Source organism: Rana temporaria, chromosome 3 (assembly GCF_905171775.1).
Source record: "Rana temporaria chromosome 3, aRanTem1.1, whole genome shotgun sequence".
Lineage (NCBI taxonomy): Eukaryota > Metazoa > Chordata > Amphibia > Anura > Ranidae > Rana > Rana temporaria.
The window spans coordinates 67497643-67518100 of record NC_053491.1 but is presented as its reverse complement, the minus strand read 5'-3'; the positions used below and the strand labels follow the sequence as shown (position 1 = coordinate 67518100).

Genomic DNA, 20458 nt, shown 5'->3' with positions numbered 1-20458 from the left:
TCCGGAGGAAAATGTCCGATGGAAACGGTCCGGTGGACCGTTTCCATCGGACAACCCCACGTCTGTACAGGGTCTAAGTGACACTTTTTGGTGACCAGTGACACCAATACAGTAATCAGTGCTATAAAAATGCAATGATCACTGTATAAATGGCACTGGCAGGGAAGGGGTTTACACTAGGGGGCAATCAAGAGGTTAAATGTTCCCTAGGGAGGTGTTTCTAACTGTATGGGGGACGGACTGACTGGGAGGAGAGAGATCGCTGTTCCTGATCATTAGGAACAGCTCATCTCTCTTAACTCCCCTATTTGAATGGGGATCTGCCTTGTTTACACGGTCAGATCCCCATTCTGCCTCTATTTCCCACAATCGCGAGTGGTGAGCTCCACCGCACGCAGCGGGCGCTTGCAAAAGCTAGTGCACGGACTGGCATACATGTACGCTGATTCGCGCAGGGGAGCCAACCTGCCGCAGTGTAACTGTGGTGGCTAGCCTAGAAATGGTTACACATTGAAGATTAATTCCTCCACCATGCTTAAAGTTACAGAGGTGGATAAGGGTTCATTTTAAAGTGATTTAAATGTTTATTCTGCATATGTAAATACTTTCGAGTGTTTATTTGGGGCACAAGTTCACTTCAAGGTGTGGTGGTTGAGTTTAAAGCGGAGTTCTGCAAAAACATTTTTTTAAGTCAGCAGCTACAAATACTGCAGGTGCTGACTTTTAAAATAAAAGAAAAAGAGGGACCCCACAATCAGGAGAATGTCAGTGTTTGTAAGTCACCACATCCCTAGAGTTATGGAAAAAACATGAAATACCCCCTCAAGGGTGGGACTTTATAAGTGACACAAACACGTGAATGAGTAGAAAAATATATAGCAAATTTATTTAAACAATTTAAGTCAGGACATCATACAGTGTCCTAGCAAGGATAAAAGACCACATGCAAGTGGTATACAGATCCTATTTGTAAAGCAATAAAACAGACATGAGACAAAAATTGGTCCAACCCGACAGCCGTTTCGGTATCTGTGATCCTTCTTCAAGGGGTATTACAGACGATCATTGTGTCAGAGAAATACATGTCTATTAGAAAAGAGATATATACATATATTACATAGAAAAAATTCAACTTAAACAATATTTACAACTCAAGTGACCGAAATTGTTAAAAAACATGGGGAAGGGGAGACAAGAAAAGGACAGCCATGCAACTATGTCATTTATCAAAACAGATATGAGCTACTTACAGTCAATAAGATCTGTAGATAGAATCCTGTCTCAGTGTGAAAGTATGCCAAAAACAAGGGGAGAATGCTGTATATGGAGATCAATGTCTCTGTGTTCACGGGGAGGATATACAATCATAGCCTACCAAAAAGGTCCACGCCTAGGGAAGGAAGGGAAAGAGAAAAAAAAATAAAAAAAAATAATAATATATATATATAATATGTATACATCATTATTTGTTGCATTCAAGGAGTTAAATGCAGACACACATTTATAGCAAAAAAGAGTAACCCCATAGAGCTGGTAATCCAAAAATGGAGAGTAACTTACCAGATATGGAAATCCATATAGGAGAGGGTATGCATGTGCCAGAGAACAAAAGTTCAGCCACAAGGAGACAAACTACCCAGATTATCCTATGTTTCAGGAAGGGTGGATTGCTGGGTGATCGCAGGCAGAGATCACTGGAAAAAGGAATTTAGGAGTATATATAAATAATATGTATGGCTAGTCTGGTGAAGTGTGCATAAAGGCACAGCACCAAAAACAAACAATAAGCCAAACATCAACAACCAGTGGTCCTACCTGCATGTGAGAAGTCTCCATAAGTCCAGCAGACGCCATGACAGTCAGAGACAATAGTGTCTGCAATGGGCTTAAATAGAGTCCATTGGTGGCTATGGCGCATGCGCGCGCGCACGTGCTGCGTAGTGACGCAATTGCGTCTTGGAAAAAAATAAAATAAAACGGGATGGGCTTGAATAGTGTACATTAGCGGCATAGGCGCATGCGCGCGCGTATGCGCTGCGTAATGACGCAATTGCGGAAATGACGCTTGTGAAGGATGTCAGTGTAAATCTCCCTGCTTGGTTAAATTGTGGGTTAGATGGATTCATGTGTCACAAGCTATTGACATGTTAATGACCCTTCCTCAGCCAGCTCCCTAGTTCAAATGGTAATTGATTTATTGTGTGTGGGAAGGAGACCGGCCTTACTGTTTACAATGATTAGAAGTGGCTCATGTTAATTATTCTGATTGCTTCATTGTGGTCAGGCTGTTACACCTAGTAATTAACTCCGCTGATGTCTTTATCTAAAGAAACGTGTCTGCAGGGTCGGCTCCGACTTGTCTCCTATAATCTGTATGGGAAACCCCACTGTGTGAGGGGGGCGTTCCTAACAGGCTGTAACCACATATAAGCTGAGTTTTTGTGTCAATAAAGTGTCTTGTTCTAGCAGTAAGCTTGTCTCATGTGTGGCTTTCTGGGCGATTCCAGGGATATCCCTCCTCGTGGAATATTGGGGTGATTGTCGTTATGGGAAGAAGGGAACGTTGACGGGGATATCATACCGATACCGTCACAATTGGTTGGTAGCAGCGGGATCTTCCCTTCTATTCCCCTTCACACCCGGATTCCAAGCAGACACTGGAAGAACTACTGGAAGTTCGTGGAAGGATCGCTAGCAACAAAACCAAGCGGGTCATCATAGCAGAATTAATGGAGCTAGACCAGGAGAACGGGATTGCAGCAACGCCAGCAGTACAAGAGATGGAGACACCAGTGATTCAGGAGGAGTCACCAACCAACAAGCTAATGAGAGAGAAGCTAGCGTGGTTCGGCCCGAACCCAACGCCGGATGTGGTTCTGAAAGTGATGGACCTGTTAGCGGAGGAGGCTAAACAAATAAGGGACGCAGAGCTACAGTTAAAACTGGCAGCAGTCCAACAAGCAGCCGCACCTTCTACGAACAGTGAGTACAGCACAGCAGACGCAAGGAAGATTCCGTTTAGCGCTTTTAAAGCTTTTGATGAAAAGGACTGTGAGATTGATAACTACCTGGCGGATTTTGAGCGACAATGTAACCTGCACCGAATAGCTAGAAGAGAGTGGGTTGCAATATTGTCAGGCAAACTGTCAGGCAAAGCTTCTGATGCTTTCCGGACCGTGCCAGATCAGGATATCCATAGCTACGCCCGGGTTAAAGAAGCGCTTCTGGCTCGTTATGCAGTAACCCCAGAGTCCCACCGACAGAAGTTCAGGGACTCACGCAAAACCACGAAAGACTCTTACGCAGAATGGGCATGCCAGCTGTCCCTGTCGGCCTCTAACTGGGTTAACAGCAGCCAGGCCACCACCGCAGAGGACATTTTGCAACTAATGCTCCTGGAGCAATTTTACAATCACATCCAGACGGATGTCAAAGATTGGGTGAGAGATCGCAGGCCCATGACTCTACCAGAGGCCGCGAAGTTGGCAGATGAATATGCGGATACTCGCAAGACAAACCAGGTCACACCACGGGTACAACCTCCACAACCAACGGCGCCCTCACACCCACCAGCCGCTAGATACCAACCGCCTAACAGACCGATGACATCTAGCCCTCGCTACCCACGCCAGGAGGACAACGAACAACGCTGCTTCCGGTGCAAACAGTTGGGTCACTTCAAGCAGAATTGCCCCATGAACGACAACACCAGGTCAAATTGGTCTCAACCGGGGTACCGCCCACCAGCAGCAGCCCATTGTGTAGACTCGGCTTGGGATCCCCAGGAGCTGGGTCAGGAAGAACCATTGGGCACCCCTTACGAAGCCCTCATGGTACAATCTGTTATTACGGACAACAGGGAACACCATTGTCAGCTGGTCATGGGCGACCGCCATGAGCCGGAGGGGCCTTGGAGGGAGCTGGGCAGAAAGAGGCACCGCCAGCTACCCTCCAAGAAGAAGAGGTCCTGGAAGTCATATAACCAGCGGACCTGGGAGGAGAAGAAGCGACTGGAGGAGATGGAATCGCAGCGGGCGCCCCAGATGCGGGCCGAGATGTTCGCCAAGGGCCCACCGGTGGCCCCTTACACCACCACCCAGTTCCTGATGATGAAGGACCACGTGGAGAGCCTGCAGGACATGAGCAAGCAGGATCTGATCCGTGAGTACATAGAGCTGGAGGAGTGCATAAGCCGCATGGAGGAGGAGAACAACCACCTGAGGTCACAGCGGGCTGACCCCCCCATGCTCCATGAACTGGAGATGGAGCTGGAGAAGCTCAAAGAGGAGAACCGGCGGCTGCGGAGGGAGCAGGGAGTGGCTGACCTTATGGGGCTCTGAGTCCCCTCTCCCCCCCCCCCGGACTCTGAGCACCAGTGCTACAGCATTTCAACAAATATAACTTTTTCTTTTTATGAATCTCCTGTGATTGTCACTTCAGAGCCATAACCTGCCCCCTCCCATAGCGGGACACCTAGACGGCGGCGCACAGACCCATTCGCTGTCTTCACACTGACTTCTGGTGACTTTGCAGATCGCACAAAGACTTGGGGACTGACCGGCGTGTGATCTGACGACCCGGTGGCATACCTGAGTCGGAAGCAGTTACCAATGGAGGTCAGTCACGCCAAACGGAGTTAACCTCGGACTAAAAGCTCTGAACCCGTCAACCCTACTGGACCAGGGAAGGTCCAACCGGGTTTGCCGGAGCAGGGAGAAAAAGGGGGGCCATTGTGAAGGATGTCAGTGTAAATCTCCCTGCTTGGTTAAATTGTGGGTTACATGGATTCATGTGTCACAAGCTATTGACATGTTAATGACCCTTCCTCAGCCAGCTCCCTAGTTCAAATGGTAATTGATTTATTGTGTGTGGGAAGGAGACCGGCCTTACTGTTTACAATGATTAGAAGTGGCTCATGTTAATTATTCTGATTGCTTCATTGTGGTCAGGCTGTTACACCTAGTAATTAACTCCGCTGATGTCTTTATCTAAAGAAACGTGTCTGCAGGGTCGGCTCCGACTTGTCTCCTATAATCTGTATGGGAAACCCCACTGTGTGAGGGGGGCGTTCCTAACAGGCTGTAACCACATATAAGCTGAGTTTTTGTGTCAATAAATTGTCTTGTTCTAGCAGTAAGCTTGTCTCATGTGTGGCTTTCTGGGCGATTCCAGGGATATCCCTCCTCGTGGAATATTGGGGTGATTGTCGTTATGGGAAGAAGGGAACGTTGACGGGGATATCATACCGATACCGTCACAACGCTATTGTGATGAAGCTCGCAAGTGGACACCAGCACATTGATATCAATGCGGTGACTACACTCGAACAATTATTGCCTGCACAGTCCAAATACATTTAACAGACGCCATGATAGTCAAAAGTATGGACGTCGCATGTGTCGATCAGCATGGTAACACTATTGCTGCAATGACACATGTAGTAGCGTTGGCATGATGACGCAATCGCGGCAGACGGGTATAAAGTCGCAATTATATCAATGTCAATATGGTGATTCCATATATGACATTGATCAAAAATTGAAAATAAAATTAAATTAAAAATTGAAAATGATAAAGGGAGGAGATATCACTTAAATAAGTGATATTGCCAGTGCCAATCCACCCTTACACAAGTATATAACCCGAATTAGGATGACTATGCCATCAATACGGGAAAAAAAAAAAAAAAGCATTATACAGCAAAACCTTTTCTGGAGGGGTTTTCCTCCGGGGGATGGGAGGAATAGATTTCTCCACATCCATCCCCCCTCCTCTCCATTTTGTTTGACCTCCAAATATCCATGCTCTACTATGTACGACCATTTTTTGTACACTTGTTTGCTGTATAATGCTTCGCGGGTGAGGGTATCTGTTTGGCCCCCACCTGACGCACGTGGGGGGCATGTCATGCGCACCTACGGTTCACCACCTGGGTTTTGTTATGTTTGCCCCCCATATTTGCAGTAATTACTGCTTTCTTGCGTCAGCGCACACTCCATGCCGGCTGCTTCCCATTATTTGGGCGATATCCGGCACGCCCTGTGCGAAAGGCCCTCTCCATCTCCCTTCCTTCTTTCTTTCTTTCCCACCCCCCCCCCCCCTTTTTTTTTTTTTTTTTTCCCGTATTGATGGCATTGTCATCCTAATTCGGGTTATATACTTGTGTAAGGGTGGATTGGCACTGGCAATATCACTTATTTAAGTGATATCTCCTCCCTTTATCATTTTCAATTTTTAATTTTATTTTATTTTCAATTTTTGATCAATGTCATATATGGAATCACCATATTGACATTGATATAATTGCGACTTTATACCCGTCTGCCGCGATTGCGTCATCATGCCAACGCTACTACATGTGTCATTGCAGCAATGGTGTTACCATGCTGATCGACACATGCGACGTCCATACTTTTGACTATCATGGCGTCTGTTAAATGTATTTGGACTGTGCAGGCAATAATTGTTCGAGTGTAGTCACCGCATTGATATCAATGTGCTGGTGTCCACTTGCGAGCTTCATCACAATAGCGTCATTTCCGCAATTGCGTCATTACGCAGCGCATACGCGCGCGCATGCGCCTATGCCGCTAATGTACTCTATTCAAGCCCATCCCGTTTTATTTTATTTTTTTTCCAAGACGCAATTGCGTCACTACGCAGCACGTGCGCGCGCGCATGCGCCATAGCCACCAATGGACTCTATTTAAGCCCATTGCAGACACTATTGTCTCTGACTGTCATGGCGTCTGCTGGACTTATGGAGACTTCTCACATGCAGGTAGGACCACTGGTTGTTGATGTTTGGCTTATTGTTTGTTTTTGGTGCTGTGCCTTTATGCACACTTCACCAGACTAGCCATACATATTATTTATATATACTCCTAAATTCCTTTTTCCAGTGATCTCTGCCTGCGATCACCCAGCAATCCACCCTTCCTGAAACATAGGATAATCTGGGTAGTTTGTCTCCTTGTGGCTGAACTTTTGTTCTCTGGCACATGCATACCCTCTCCTATATGGATTTCCATATCTGGTAAGTTACTCTCCATTTTTGGATTACCAGCTCTATGGGGTTACTCTTTTTTGCTATAAATGTGTGTCTGCATTTAACTCCTTGAATGCAACAAATAATGATGTATACATATTATATATATATTATTATTATTTTTTTTTTTTCTCTTTCCCTTCCTTCCCTAGGCGTGGACCTTTTTGGTAGGCTATGATTGTATATCCTCCCCGTGAACACAGAGACATTGATCTCCATATACAGCATTCTCCCCTTGTTTTTGGCGTACTTTCACACTGAGACAGGATTCTATCTACAGATCTTATTGACTGTAAGTAGCTCATATCTGTTTTGATAAATGACATAGTTGCATGGCTGTCCTTTTCTTGTCTCCCCTTCCCCATGTTTTTTAACAATTTCGGTCACTTGAGTTGTAAATATTGTTTAAGTTGAATTTTTTCTATGTAATATATGTATATATCTCTTTTCTAATAGACATGTATTTCTCTGACACAATGATCGTCTGTAATACCCCTTGAAGAAGGATCACAGATACCGAAACGGCTGTCGGGTTGGACCAATTTTTGTCTCATGTCTGTTTTATTGCTTTACAAATAGGATCTGTATACCACTTGCATGTGGTCTTTTATCCTTGCTAGGACACTGTATGATGTCCTGACTTAAATTGTTTAAATAAATTTGCTATATATTTTTCTACTCATTCACGTGTTTGTGTCACTTATAAAGTCCCACCCTTGAGGGGGTATTTCATGTTTTTTCCACAACTTTTAAAATAAGGACACTTACCTGTCCAATGTCGGCACCCGAAGCCGATCTATCGCTCGGCTCTCGTGTGCTGCAGCCGCCACCTTCAGTAAGGGAATCAGGTACCGGGGGCTGTCATCCTCAAACTTTATCTACTACCTAGCATGGATCTGAAACAATGATATAGGACATGTAGCACGGCCCCCTAGGTGACTGCTTGGATTCAACTGCTCATCCTCGTCGCCATTACCCAGTGAACCATCCAACCCACCTGACACTCTGGGTTTAGGCAGACCCATCCACTTGAAAGGGCGTTTGGCACTGGTACTGACTGCTGGGGGATCATTTTTGCTTCGGCGACGAAGAAAAGCATTGCAACTACAGCATGTGTACAATCCTGTCCAGCTGTCTTAGCAGTTTAATGAGTCAGGGCAGAGCTGCTGATAGAAATCACAGGTCCCCAAACAGCCTACCTGATCGGGTACCCCTCCGAAAATATCGAAAGATATTTTTCCTAAAATGCAACGCCTGTGATGCTATGTGCATGTGCTATGTGCTATCCCACTGGTCCCTGCTGTCTTCTGGGACCTGTGTGTCTCCCAGAAGACAGTGGGTGGGGGACAAAGGAAGTGGCGTAGATACCCGTGGGTGGCTCAGGTATCTATGCCCAGAAGTGGGAGCAAATACCTGTATTACACAGGTATCTGCTCCCCCCTGAAAGGTGCCAAATGTGACACCGGAGGGGGTGGAGGGTTCCGAAAAGCAGAAGTTCCAATTTTGGGTGGAACGATCTGCTTTAACAACTTTTCTACAGCACAGATTAATTTAAAGTCAGTGAAGCTAAGAAGCTGAAAATATCTTGAAATACAGTAGAATGTTTTGTTGACAACATCTATCACAAGAATGAGTAGTGAGCAAAGGTTAATAAAAAGATACACCAAAGCAGGTGTCTTAGTACAGTATTTATTGAAAAACATAAATCTCAAGACAGTAGTTCAACATGAAGGCTAAATTCATATTAAAACAATCACACAACTCTTGAAAAATCTCTTTTGAGTAATAGAAATAAAGAGGGCCTCACAAAAAAACTACAAAGTCAAATGGTCCTGGGAAATAAAGACCTCTGTTTTGATTGCTGTTTTAAATGAGCACTTCACTCAGAAGAGTATATATAATTCAGCATGTGTTCCATTCAGAAAGCACTTTCACCTAAATTGATATAATAGATATAATAACATCTTGTATTTGTATAGTTCTTTCAGTAGAAAGGAGTAGCTAACAGGTAAGCTACTTCCTCACTTGTGTCTTACACACAATGGCAAGCTCCAGAATAGAAGGAATCAATTTATACCATTGTCACCTCGCAGTTACTGGTAGGCTAGCTTGCAAGAAGCAGGAAAAATGGGTCACTTACTTGTAGTCTAGTGTTGGTTTGAAGTTTCTTATACATCAAGATACTGCAGTCTTTGTGCTACACTACCTGCAAAGTTTTTTCATGCTTCTATAGTTATATATTCTTGTCTTTTTCTTTGCATGGCATTGTTATTTACTAGAAAACAGCAATTTCCAAAATACATAAACAGTCATATAAAAGATTACAAAAAAAAAAGGCTACCCTGGAATTTGTTGGACAAAATACCAGTTTGAAATCCAATTCAATGAAAGGGAATAAATATATGTTAGAACACATATCATGCTCTGTCTGTGAAACCTAGGAGAGGGGCAATTGTGTTTGCATATTCTACGTGAGATTCTATGCACTTATAGCAGCAGGGAGCTCCATGTTTCTCAATGAGTGGTCATTTAAGAAAACAGTAAAAAACATTCTCAGTTTCATAGGTCACTAATGCAGAATGCAAACATGAGTGACAAAGTCGAATTTATATAATAAAAGGAAAATAGTTACTCCACCTTACAAGAGTGTTTTAAGGGCTATAAAACATTAGGTATTTGATAAATTAAAGTGGAGAAAGAAAAGGAGAAACAAGTAGAGTTGATGTTTATTTATATTGAAAATATAAAATCACAAAGCTCACCATGGGCAAAAAAAACACTTTTATGCTCATTTTATTTTCTCATTTTATTTTATTTAGATTTTAGGATGTAATCCTGAAAATATATTATTGCATGGATTTCTTTTAATACTACTGCTAATTTTAATACTAATAATTATTTTAAAACTACAGTAGATGTTGAAACAAATAGGGATGTATATATAGAATATTTCCATAGCAATTAACTTAGTGACAATGGGGTAGATCCACGTACATCGGCGCATATATAGACCGGCGTAGCGCATCTCATTTACGTTATGCCGGCTCAACTTAGAGAGGCAAGTGCCGTATCCTCAGAGTATTTGCGCCCAACGATGCGCCGGCGCAACGTAAATTACGAGGCGTAAGCCGGCCTAATTGAAAGTAGGAAGGAAGTGGGCGTGTTCCATTGAAATGAGTCGTGACCCAATGCAAATGAAGGGCCGACCGGACGGCGCATGTGCAGTGACGCTGACTATGTTCAGCGCCTCTCTGCGCATGCTCAGAACTCGGCCCGGCGTAATCAGTGAGATACGAACTAGGCCCGGCGTAATTAGTGAGATACGCCCAGGGCATAAATACGCCCAAACATGCGCCCGTCCAGTGCAAAAGTACATCCTCTTGTTTCCCCCCCCCCCCCCAAAGCAAGGTGATTTTGTTCTGTTGTTTGTAGGTGTGTGTTTTGGAGCCATGTCAGCAGCTGGGAAGAAGAGGAAGCTGAATTACTCCCCGCAGGAGAGGGCTATCATTGTCAGGGCCATGACCCAGTATGATAGGTACCTCCATGGGCCAGAGAGTGCCAATACCACCGTGGCCAGGAGGAGGGAGATCCTGGCATTGATCGCAGATGATGTGAATGCTTTGGGGAGTGAGGCCAGGTCCCCCAGTGAGATCTTGAAAAAGATCAATGATCTGCGGCGCGTGGTTCGAGGTAAGCTGGCTAAGATGACCACTCATGCCAGGGGCACAGACACTACTGTGACGCTCAATGCTGAGGAGCGGGTGGTTGCCCAGTGCCTCCTCAGGCATCAAGTGGAGGGAGTTCCAGGCTTTTACTCCATTGAGGAGGTCTTGAGGACAGGTAAGTGTGTTTTTTTTTCTATCTGGTGTGTAGCATGTGAGGGGGTGGAAGGGAACATGTGACAAGTGTGTGGATCCTCCAACCTGTGAATGTTTTGTGTCATCCACAGATGAGCAGGAGGGTGCTAGGCCATCTGGCCAGTCCACACCATACCCCGGACAAGAGTCTGAGGCAGACCCCCTGGCAAGCCACGAGTCATCTGTGGAGGGGAGTGGCCACACCTCTCCTCATGAGGAGGTTGAGGAGGAGGAGGTCATCAGTGGCAATGAGGTGAGGCTCCATTTGGAGGAGTCTCCCCCTGTTGCTGGCACCAGTCAGGCCTCCATCAGGGGTAGCCCCTCCCACTCCTCCCCCAACAGGGCTTCCCCCCAAGGGTCTCCCCTTCTCCTAGGCCCCAAGCCACATCAGGACCCAGGAAGGCGACCAGGAAGACAAGGGCGGTGGCAGACGTTCTGCCAGAAAACCTGCGGAGGGACCAGGCCCGCCATCTGGGTGAGGTCGTAAGGAGTATGGAGCACATGGCAGACAGCATGGCCTCCATAAAGGAGTCTGTGTAGGACGTGGCATGCAACTCCTCGTCTGTGATAACCTGCATGACTGACCTGCAGACCACCACAGCAGGCGTGGGTCAGGAGGTGCGCGCCCTGACCGAGGCTGTCCGGGCCAACACGGCAGCCATCCAGGCGGGGGTGAGGCTGCAGGAGGACACCAATGTGGTCCTCACCCGCATCGCCCTGGCGTTGGAGGGCAGGCCGCCAGGTGTGCCGAGACCAGGGGATGCTTCTCCTGATTCCCCCCCCCAATGAGTCTCCCCTGAGGAGGCGGGGCTGTGGCGTGGGGCACGGCAGCGCCGTTAATTTTTTTTTTTTTATAATTTTGACTCAGGTTATGAGTTTTTTCTGTTTATTTTTCTATTCTACTCAGATTATGAGTTTTTGTATTTTTTTGTAGCCCAGGCAGGCTACAGTGTGACTGATGTATGAATGTGGGGGTGACATTCCTGCCGGAAAAGGGGTGTCACCCTCGGTTGTTGGAGAGAAGGGATCCCAGGACCAGGGAGAAGTGATCCCCAGGTCCGTGTGAATGGTGTATTAATGTCCAGCACCATAATTGGAGCCTTGTCATGGCGTTGCTGCTGCCAAGTCCTGATTGGTGGACTTGGGCTAATCCAATTTGATGAGGATGTGGGGTGTGTGTGCTAGGGACCACAGTGGTGTGCATGCGTGCATTCTCCTTGTGCCATGATTAATGTGTGTGTTTAACGTGCAAAGATGCCTACTGTGAGGCATCTCCTGACTGCTCTTCCCTCAGAAGACGGGGTAGCCTCGGTCAGGGGGGGATTGTCTGGTTCGGGGGTCAGGTCATCACGTATGTCAATCTCCAGGCCCTTTCTCATGGCGAAGTTGTGCAGCATGCAACATGCACAGATGATCTGGCACACAAAGTTTGGGGAATACAACAGGGTCCCCCCAGACTTATCCAGGCTTCGGAAACGGGACTTCAGGAGGCCAAAGGTGCGTTCCACCACTCCACGGGTATGTGCGTGTGCTTCATTGTATCTTTTCTCTCCTGGGGTTTGGGGATCCCGGAATGGAGTCATGAGATGGGGCCCAAGTGCATATGCAGAGTCACCTGGAAGAAGAAAGATGGGAGGATGTTAGTCATGCATGTGCCCCTCGTGATGTCTGCATCATGGGGGCGGACAGTCATGCCTGACTCCCATGTCACTCACCAACCAACCACCTGTCCCTGTACACGTTCTGTTCAAATTCTGTTGGGATGGGGCTATGATGGTATATGTAGCTGTCGTGGCTGGACCCTGGGTGTTTGGCACGGACGTGCCATATGAGGCATTGAGCATCGGCTATCACCTGTACGTTGATGGAATGCCAGTGCTTCCGATTGCGGTATATGTGATTTGTGTCACGGGGGGGGCCATAGTGCCACATGTGTGCAATCAATGGCCCCCACGGTGTGTGGGAATCCTGCAATTCTGTAGAAATCACGCATTGCCTTCACCCGCAGGTGCTCTTGGGTGGGTCTGATGAACCTGGTGCACACATCTGCTAATGGAGGATTGTGCCATCCCAGCCACAACTCCACTTGTACGCTGAAACGAGCCACTGGAAAGGAAATGGAGTGTTGCCAGTACCTTGACCAGTGGCTCCACTGCATGTGAGCGGTGTGTCTGGCTGGTGATGTCATCTTTCAGGGTTGTGGTTAATTCCAGGATGGCAGTAGGGCTGAATCTGAAGATGCGATACACCTCAGAATCACACATGCCAAAGACGTTTATGCGCGGTCGGTATATCCTCTCCTGTGCCCTCCTCCGTGCCTTCCTTCTACACGCATCTAAAGCCAGTAGTATAGCTATGACCATGGATGCCCCTGGCATGTTGGCATACAGATTGTTGTCCTGCAAGTGTGGATGCTCAGCTCGTCCCTAACGGTGCTGCTGAAGCTGACCTGCACACGTCTGGTGCAAAGTTAAAGCTGCTTTTATGAGGGGCAACTTTAGACCGGACGTATGACCTATGCGCAGTGCGCGTAGCATGCGTCGGGCGCGCGTACATTCGTGGATCGCCGTATCTCCCTCATTTGCATATTTGCATCGCAAATCAATGGTGCGTCCAGCGTATATTTGCGCCCACGATGCGCCGGCGCAGAAAAATTACATCGGTCGGAAAAAACAATTTTTCAGGCGTATTTCGTTTTGTGGATACGGCGCATAGATACGACGGTGCATATTTACACTTACGCTGCGCATTTCGAGATACGCCGGCGTAAGTGCTTTGTGGATCTGCCCCAATGTGTTGTGTGTGAATAGGGCACAGAAATCTAATATTATTAGGATATTTCCTGTGCTGGCCAATGTTTTTTATTGATTTAAAATGGAAAATTCCTATGATACTTAGGTGTCCGTTTATGAAGCAGTGAAAAATATTCACTTCTATTTCTCCGGCATTCACAAAGGAGATCGTTCTCTTCTGAGTGCCAGTTTGCAAACCGGTGTAGATTGCTTCTCCTTTGAAGAAGTGAAGCGATCTACAAACGCTTCAAACAGTGGAGAACACCCCCTGATACTGGAATCTCGTGAGACATAACAATATTACAGTACCAGAAATTCACTGAAACAATCAAGGAGTATGTTTATTAAGCAGTGGTAAATTATCACTGCTCAGTACATGGACATTCCCAGAGGAGACTGCCCACCTAGTTAATAGAATATCTGTCCCCCTACACTATATATTATATATATATATATATATATATATATATATATATATATATATATATACACAGTGGGGATCGAAAGTTTGGGCACCCCAGGTAAAAATTTGTATTAATGTGCATAACGAAGCCAAGGAAAGATGGAAAAATCTTCAAAAGGCATCAAATTACAGATTAGATATTCTTATATGTCAAAAAAAGTTAGATTTATTTCCATCATTTACACTTTCAGAATTACAGAAAACAAAAAATTGGTGTCTGCAAAAGTTTGGGCACCCTGCAGAGTTAATATCTTGTACTGCCCCCTTTGGCAAGTATCACAGCTTGTAAACACTTTTTGTAGCCAGCCAAGAGTCTTTCAATTCTTGTTTGAGGTATATTTGCCCATTCTTCCTTACAAAAGTCTTCCAGTTCTTTGAGATTTCTGGGCTGTCTGTCACGCACTGCTCTTTTAAGGTCTATCCATAGATTTTCAATTATGTTGAGGTCAGGAGATTGTGAAGGCCATGGCAAAACCTTCAGTTTACACCTCTTGATGTAATCCCCCGTGGATTTTGAGGTGTGTTTAGGATCATTATCCATTTGTGGAAGCCATCCTCTCTTTAACTTCAGCTTTTTCACAGATGGCATCAAGTTACCATCCAAAATCTGCTGAAATTTTATTGAATCCATTTTTCCTTCTACTCGTGAAATGTTCCCTGTGCCACTGGCTGCAATACAACCCCAATGCATGATTGATCCACCCCCATGCTTCACAGTTGGACAGAGGTTCTTTTCATTAAATTCTGTGCCCTTTCTTCTCCAAACGTACCTTTGCTTATTCCGGCCAAAAAGTTCTATTTTAACCTCATCGGTCCACAGAACTTTTTTTCAAAACTGCATCAGGCTTGTCTATATGTTCATTTGCAAAGTTCAAACGCTGATTTTTGTGGTGTTAGGACGTAGAAGAGGTTTTCTTCTGATGACTCTTCCATGAAGACCATATTTGTACAAGTATCTCTTTATAGTGGAATAGTGTACCACAACTCCAGTGTCTGCAAGATCTTTCTGGAGGGATTGTGCAGTCAAACGTGGGTTTTGAATTGCTTTACTCACAATCCTGCAAGCTGTTCTGTCTGATATTTTTCTTGGTCTTCCAGATCTTGCTTTAACTTCCACTGTTCCTGATGACTGCCATTTCTTAATTACATTCCGAACAGAGGATATTGACATCTGAAAATGCTTTGCTATCTTCTTATAGCCTTCTCCAGCTTTGTGAGCGTCAACTATTTTCACTTCTAGACAACTGCTTAGAAGAACCCATGGTGCTGATTGTTGGGGCAAGGTCAGATGAATCTGGGCATTTAAAACCTTTGAGATTGACATCACCTGGTCTTCCCAGATGATGATTGAGAACAATCCATGACTCTGGTAGGTCTCAGCTTTGCAAAGGGGGCAGGGCATGCTATAAATTCTGCAGGGTGCCCAAACTTTTGCAGACGCCATTTTTTTGTTTTCTGTCATTTTGAAAGTGTAAATGATGGAAATAAAATCTAACTTTTTTTGACATATTATAAGAATGTCTAATCTGTAATTTGATGCCTTTTGGAGATTTTTCCATCTTTCCTTGGCTTTGTTATGCACAATAATACACATTTTTACCTGGGGTGCCCAAACTTTCGATCCCCACTGTAATATATATATATATATATATATATATATATATATATATATATATATATATGTAGCACTACCCCCCGAGGAGCTGCTGGTTAGTTTTGGGTGGCATGTTACCTCTATTTCCTCGCCGTCTAGGGTATCGGATGAGAGTTGAGAAAAGTTCAATGTCCACACTTTAGACTTCTTTTTCTTTGATTTATTTGCTGAACTTGGTAAAAGAATAGAATAAGTAGTTGAAGAGGTGGAAGGGTAATAGGTAATAGGTTCAGGTGCACAACTTCTGTCTGAAAACACTCCTGCTTCCAGCAACACAGCTTTCGTTGCCACTCTAGCCAGAGTGGGTATTGCGCTCCCAGATAGGCCTCTCTCACTAGCCCAGCAGCCGAGATGGTGCACGGAAATTGGTAAAGTCTCTGCCACAGACCTTCCCACAGATGGAGGTATGTTCGGTCCAAAATCCTCTCAACCCAGGATTCAGCACCCGGATCTCTCCCGATTAACTTCTTGTAAACTTAGAACTGACAGGCGACCATCATTCAGCCTTTCAGTAATGGTGCGTCCTCCGATAAAGTTCAAGGCCTTTCCTGAGATACCAGCCTTGTGCTCGGTGCTCTCCAAGATAGGTTCTTCATCAAGTGGCTTCCTCCCTCCAGGAGACCAGGACGGACAGCACAAGACCACTCTGCAAATGTAAACCCAGTCTGACTACTGGGCCTACTTAGTAGATCACAACCCCGGACCAACGTGGTCCCAGAGCCAGGAACACATGAACATGCACCCCCGGCCAGGAGGGCCACTCATGGAGGGGGGTGGGACGTCAGACCAGCGATCGACGACCCCGTTCCAATGGCGTCCATCCCTTAAGTACTCCTCCCAGCATGCACAGTGGGACTATCAACCCCCACTGATTGGCTGCCAAAGGGGAACACCCAAAACACCTAGACCTGACTGCTGCCACCCTTGGCCTGGGGTGGTAACGGCACCCCTGACAACAATAGTGGTCACTCACAGTACAGCCATGGCTGGAACAGAGGCCCAAAATTTGGAAAAATCATACGGTCTGAGTCATCTAACTCTCAGACTACCCTCTAAATTTAATACAGCGCCGGCTAAAAAGTAGCAGGCCGCTACATATACACATATATATATATATATATATATATATATATATATATATATATATATACACACACAATAGACATGGCATGGGGACATGGTTACTGTCTTGGAGGGTCTGATCGAGGAAGGAAGAAGTCAAAAATATCCCCGCCCCCCCCCCCCGGATTTTCTCTTCTGTCCCCGATTCTTCACCTTTGAGCTGGTGAATCAGAGAGTGTGAATTCTGACACAGATCACCAGTGAAGTGCTGAGATCACACCCATTTCTGTGTCTGGATCACCGCTGTTCAGTTTCATAAGGGAAAACCTTGTGAATTTTTTTGGACAAATGAGGCCATATCTTGATCATTGTGTCTGAGGTATATGGGACAAATCACTTAAAGCGGGGGTTCACCCTGTTAAAAAAAAAAAAATGTTTTTTTTTATTAGACCATTACATTCGGCATCGTAGCGCGAGCTACGGTATGCCGGTCTTACATTTTTTATCCCCGTACTCACTGTGCTATGGCTCATTGAAGATTCCGGGGAATGGGCGTTCCTATGGTGAGAGAAGGTGATTGACGGCCGGCCCTGGCACGTCACGCTTCTCCGGAAATAGCCGAAATAGGCTTGGCTATTCACGGCGCCTGCGCATAGCCTGTGCGCAGGCGCCGTGAAGAGCCGAGACCTACTCCGGCTGTCTTCGGGGAGCGTGACGTGCCAGAGCCGGCCGTCAATCATCCTCCCTCTCCATAGGCACGCCCATTCCCCGCGGGAGTCGGATTCTTCAATGATCGATAGCACAGTGAGTACGAGGATTAAAAATTTAAGACCGGCATACCGTAGCTCGCGCTACGATGCCGAATGTAATGGTATAATGATGTGAAGGAGGGTGAACCACCGCTTTAAATAGTAAGAAGGAATAATTAGAAATAGGGGAGAAGTTTAGTTAATGGGGAACAAAGATGAGATTGTAATAGGCACTCCCAGTATTTTGATTTGGGTTGGGTAGAAGATGCAGGAGGAATCAGACCACCAATTGGGTAATCTTCCCAATTGGAATATTTCCCCTCTATTCCTTTTCTAGTGACAATCCAAAATGTATTTCAATTTACTCTCAGAGATAATGGATAACTAAAAAGACCTAACAGAGCATTACAGCAATAAAAACCTGACAGGTGTTCTAATTCCTCTCCACTCTGTACAAAACTAAAAAAAAAAGTAGTTTTGTCTTTGTTTGTTAGGCATGACAGAAATGTGACCTCTGAGAAAAATAAAACTTTAAGAAGAAAAAGAGCAAGACCTGGGGTTCAGTTTCTCTTTCAAAAAATGAAACAGTGGGGGAACCTTATAGGGACTAATTAGTTTACCCATTAGATTACGGGCAATAGGCAGAAAAGAAAGATTCCACACTGATAACTGAAGGCCTTCTAAAAACAGAAGATGAACTGGGATCCAAACGCAAGGAAAAAAGGCAACCTGTCTCCATTCTTCTATATGTCTATGAATTACAGAAGATGAACTGAGATCCACATTCAGAAAGAATGAGCCCGACTACCTATTGTACCAAAAGAGAGGAGAGCCGTTTGCCTGTGGGCAGATTAAATAAAGCAACAAAGTGAGCCGCCTTTCTAAAATGATCCATTTATACCCAGAAGACAATCCTGCAATCAGAGGAAGGCAGACCAATGATAAAAATCCATTAAGAGATGAGTCCAGAGACTTTCAGAAGCATCTAATTTTAAGAACAGGCCAGAAAGGCTTAGCTGTGGTGGACTTTAACCATGCACAAGTCCTACAGGCCCTGGTGTAAGCTATAGCATCCTTTCTGAGAACAGACAGGGTTCTGGCCACAGACAGAACAGGAAAGAGAGATGGTCTTTTGAATGCCAGGAAGAGCAGGAGACTTGTACCATGTGACTGTTAAATCATCTTGACTTGGAAATAAGGGGGCACACAAAACTGATTGGCAGGTGCATGGTTAGAAGCACATTTCTAAGTTGCATGTAGGGCAAGATCAATAGAGACGGTGGCAATGATCTGGCCTGTGGGGAATACCAGCTTTGGCAAACCTAATTTACCTGTACCTGAGGTTTTTGTAATACATGAAGATAGCCCGCCGTCCAATGTTACTACTCCTCCTAGTCAGGTTGCAGAACTTCAGTCCTGAACTTGTGATGTTTAAAAAAAATGCCACAGAGCCACAAACCATTCAGGGGATAAGATGCTAGGCAGACAGTGCCATTCCACTCCCTAGCAGCAAGGAAGCCACCAGAGTGGAGCTCCTACACCAGACAATAGATGTAGAGGAGGCATTGCCCAGAAACCAATACTCGGCAGGAGTAGAGATTGAGGGGGCATCTGCAGGAACAGTAGCAGTGGCTGTGGAAAGAGTGTGTCAAATGCTCCTAACAGTGAGTCACAAAAGTGTTTAAACTGAATTTCAAATAGAGCTTCAATTGTCAGGGCAATGCAAAAATGTTCAACTTCACAAAACCCTAAGCAATTTGGACATATTTGAGCATGGGCGGCTGGTGTTTTTTTTGGGGGGGGGGGCATTAAATGACCACCCTTCCTTCATTGGTTGGTCAGTCAGCGGCACCCCTCTTTTTCCCCCGGCACTTACCTCATCTAGGTGGCGGCCGGATTGCAGGCTCCAAGAGCAGCAGGTGGGTTGCGGGCAGTGGCTCCTGTGTCCTCTCCTCCTCGGCTTCGGGGGGCAGGCAGCGTGCGGGTTGTGGACAGTGATTCCTGTGTCCTCTACTCCTTGGCTTTGGTGGCTTCCGTCATGTGGCCCCTCCCTCCTCCTCCTAGGCATCCAATAAGATTGCCTGTCCTTTCAGCCAATTGGGTGATGGGTTTTAGGACCCTCTTTCTGATTGGCCGGGAGGAGGATCTTCTGCCATTGTGGGAGGGAAATGGGTCAATGTATAATGTGAGACCATTTTTGCACATAGAGGTGGAGAGAGTTATCAAGCGGAGTAGCCTCTTGAATAATTTAATAAAGCCCACCCTTTTTAAAGCCTAATAGAGCCTCTGGCTCTAGTCACATGCTTCAAAAAAACACGCCCCGTCATTGGAATCCATGAGTCCGGAGTCCTGTATGTAGATCAGAGGGCCGGAAACATGAGGGGGCGGCACCCGTGCACCCTAATTGAAGGGCTGCCGATGTGTTTGAGTACAGATTTGTAATGATAAGGCTATCATTTGTGCAATTAGGGAATATCAGCAAAGGCAGTAAAGCATTTCAAACAACACAAGAAATGCAAAGAAAAATATGCTTGGAGTCTGTGCATTTGGCTGACAAGTGAATTTGATTCTTACAGTTTTTACATTTTTACCACAATGCTTAAGATGCTTGTTGCCGTATTAGTTTAATTGAAACAAGAACAATTGAGTCCTGTCCATGATACTTTTTTTTTGCGCTAACATCCAAATTTTCAGCAAAAGCTTTTTGGGCGGACACCCTTCTTCAAGGTACAAGCAGTACTAATTTTCAAAGTTTTTGCAGGATGTTAGGTAAGACAATCTCTGAGGACAAAAAGGCACAAATAAACATAATGGACTAAATGTGGACCTCTGT

At 45.5% G+C, this 20458-nt stretch overlaps 2 long non-coding RNA genes across 4 annotated transcripts; one reads left to right on the top strand and one right to left on the bottom strand.

Annotated features, from left to right (window-relative positions):
- Window positions 1-739: 739 nt before the first annotated feature.
- LOC120930295 lies at window positions 740-1942 on the bottom strand. Of its 2 annotated transcripts, XR_005747691.1 has the most exons (4): window positions 1816-1942; window positions 1561-1694; window positions 1251-1390; window positions 740-1086 (listed from the first exon to the last, which is right to left on the bottom strand). It is a non-coding gene; the product is annotated as an uncharacterized LOC120930295 (long non-coding RNA). The 2 variants fall into 2 exon arrangements; XR_005747690.1 differs by having other exon boundaries at window positions 1561-1936.
- Window positions 1943-6676: 4734 nt separating this feature from the next.
- On the top strand, window positions 6677-7752 carry LOC120930294. 2 transcript variants are annotated; one of them, XR_005747689.1, is made up of 4 exons: window positions 6679-6781; window positions 6903-7036; window positions 7201-7340; window positions 7505-7752. It is a non-coding gene; the product is annotated as an uncharacterized LOC120930294 (long non-coding RNA). The 2 variants fall into 2 exon arrangements; XR_005747688.1 differs by having other exon boundaries at window positions 6677-7036; window positions 7505-7750.
- The last annotated feature ends 12706 nt before the right edge of the window (window positions 7753-20458 follow it).